The sequence below is a fragment of the Apium graveolens genome, chromosome 2 (assembly GCF_009905375.1).
Source record: "Apium graveolens cultivar Ventura chromosome 2, ASM990537v1, whole genome shotgun sequence".
Lineage (NCBI taxonomy): Eukaryota > Viridiplantae > Streptophyta > Magnoliopsida > Apiales > Apiaceae > Apium > Apium graveolens.
Genome location: NC_133648.1, coordinates 29379377 through 29382163, shown reverse-complemented (window position 1 = coordinate 29382163; position 2787 = coordinate 29379377). Strand labels below are relative to the sequence as shown.

General features: G+C 44.1%; 1 non-coding gene across 1 annotated transcript; it reads right to left on the bottom strand.

Annotated features, from left to right (window-relative positions):
* Nucleotides 1-294: 294 nt before the first annotated feature.
* Nucleotides 295-401, bottom strand: LOC141709314 (small nucleolar RNA R71). Its single transcript, XR_012569898.1, has one exon. It is a non-coding gene; the product is annotated as a small nucleolar RNA R71 (small nucleolar RNA).
* Between the last annotated feature and the right edge of the window lie 2386 nt (nucleotides 402-2787).

Below are 2787 nucleotides of genomic sequence, written 5' to 3'. Positions count from 1 at the left end.
TCCGGCTATTCAAGCTAACACCTTTGAAATAAAGCCTGGCACTATTCAGATGGTGCAGAATTCTGTTTTTTTTTGGAGGAGCGGCAACTGAAGACCCCAACATGCACATAAGGAATTTTGTCGAGATCTGCAGCACTTTTAAGTATAATGGCGTGACTGATGAGGCTTTTCCCATTCTCACTGAGGGACAAGGCTAAAGACTGGTTACATTCTGAACCAGCTGGGTCCATCACTACGTGGCAAGATCTTGCGCAAAAGTTTCTGGTGAAGTTTTATCCGATGGCAAAGACTGCTGCTATGAGGAGTGCTCTTACTCAGTTTGCGCAGCAACCTACTGAATCTATGTGCGAGGCTTGGGAACGCTACAAGGAAATGTTGAGAAAATGTCCACATCATGGAATGCCGGATTGGATGGTGATCACTGGTTTCTATAATGGTTTGGGGGCCCAATCTCGGCCCATGCTCGATGCAGCAGCTGGAGGCGCCTTATGGGCTAAAAGCTATACTGAGGCGTATAATCTTATAGAGACGATGGCTGCAAATGAGCATCAAAACCCAACTCAGAGGATGACGTCAGGCAAGGTAGCAGGTATTCTGGAAGTTGATGCACCCACCGCTATTGCAGCCCAGCTCAAAGCGCTATCAATGAAGGTTGATTCTTTGGCTACATATGGAGTTAATCAAATAGCTATGGTTTGTGAGCTTTGTGCAGGTTCTCATGATACGGATCAGTGTTCTCTGGTCAACGAATCTGTTCAGTATGTGAATAATTATCAGTGACAACAGCAGCCTGTGCCAGCGACCTATCATGCTAACAACAGAAATCATCCAAATTTCAGCTGGGGGAATAATCAGAATGCTATTCAGCCACCATATCAGCAAGGAGTGAGTAAACAGTTTAACCCACCTGGATTCCAGCAACCACAGCAGTATGCTACAAGGCAATCATATCCTCAACAAGGAAGTACGGCTGCATCTACTAGTGCTGATTTTGAGGAACTTAAGCTTTTATGCAAGAGTCAGGCGGTTTCTATCAAGACCTTGGAAAATCAAATCGGTCAATTAGCCAATGCAGTGCTCAATCGTCAACCTGGCACTCTTCCCAGTGACACGGAAGTACCAGGCAGGAAGGAAGCTAAAGAGCAAGTCAAGGCTATTACCTTAAGGTCTGGAAAAGTTGCTGATGCTGAAAAGGCAAAAGAAGGAGAAGCTGAAATTAGTGATGAAGAATCTAAGCAAAAGGAGAAAGCGGCGGAACCAAGGAAGACTACTGTTGAACACACTCTGCCTGAGGCTAATACAGGGGAGAAACAGCTCTATCCTCCACCACATTTTCCTAAAAGATTGCAGCAACAAAAGCTGGATAGACAGTTCAGGAAGTTTCCGGAGGTGTTCAAGAAACTTCACATCAATATACCTTTCGCTGAGGCTCTGGAGCAAATGCCTAGTTATGCGAAGTTTATGAAGACTATTCTTTCAAGAAAGGTGAAACTGGATGACCTTGAAACCGTTGCTCTCACGGAAGAATGCAGCGCTGTTCTGCAGCAAAAGTTACCACCAAAACTGAAAGATCCAGGAAGCTTCACCATTCCTTGCACCATTGGCAATCTGACTTTTGACAAGTGCCTTTGTGATTTGGGAGCAAGCATTAATCTGATGCCGTTGTCGATCTTTAAAAAGTTGGATCTGCCTGATCCAAAACCCACATACATGTCTCTACAATTGGCTGATCGTTCCATTACTTACCCAAGGGGCATAGTGGAGGATGTGCTCGTCAAGGTGGATAAGCTCTTCTTTCCTGCAGATTTTGTTATTCTGGATTTTGAGGAAGATAAGAAGATTCCCATAATCTTGGGAAGACCTTTCTTGGCTACTGGCCGTACCTTGATAGATGTGCAAAAAGGTGAACTTACTATGCGGGTACAAGAGCAGGATGTGACCTTCAACGTATTCAAGGCAATGAAATTCCCTACAGAAGATGAGGAGTGCTTAAAAGTAGATGTGATTGATTCTGCGATTACTTCGGAACTCGATCGCATGTTAATGTCTGATGCATTGGAAAAGGCCTTAGTGGGGGATTTTGACAGCGATGATGAAGATGGCAACGAGCAATTACAATATCTGAATGCTTCTCCCTGGAAGCGAAAGCTGGACATGCCGTTTGAATCTCTGGGTACTACTGACCTTAAGAATGCTGAAGGAAAGCTCAAACCATCAATAGAGGAAGCACCTACCTTGGAGCTCAAGCCATTACCTGAACACTTGAGGTATGCTTTTTTAGGTGATTCATCTACGTTACCTGTTATTATTTCATCTGACCTTTCAGGTAGTGAGGAAGACAAGCTCTTAAGGATTTTGAGAGAATTCAAATCGGCTATTGGATGGACCATAGCAGACATCAAGGGGATAAGTCCTTCATATTGTATGCATAAAATTCTGCTAGAGGAAGGTAGTAAGCCAACTGTGGAACAGCAGCGAAGACTGAATCCCATCATGAAGGAGGTGGTGAAGAAAGAAATTCTGAAATGGCTGGATGCAGGCATCATTTATCCTATTTCTGACAGCTCGTGGGTGAGCCCCGTACAATGTGTACCTAAGAAAGGAGGTATCACTGTGGTTGCAAATGAAAAGAATGAGCTCATCCCCACTCGAACAGTTACAGGATGGAGAGTATGCATGGATTATAGAAAATTGAACAAAGCCACAAGGAAGGATCACTTCCCTCTTCCATTTATTGATCAGATGCTTGACAGTTGGCGGGTCATGAGTATTTTTGTCTTCTGGATG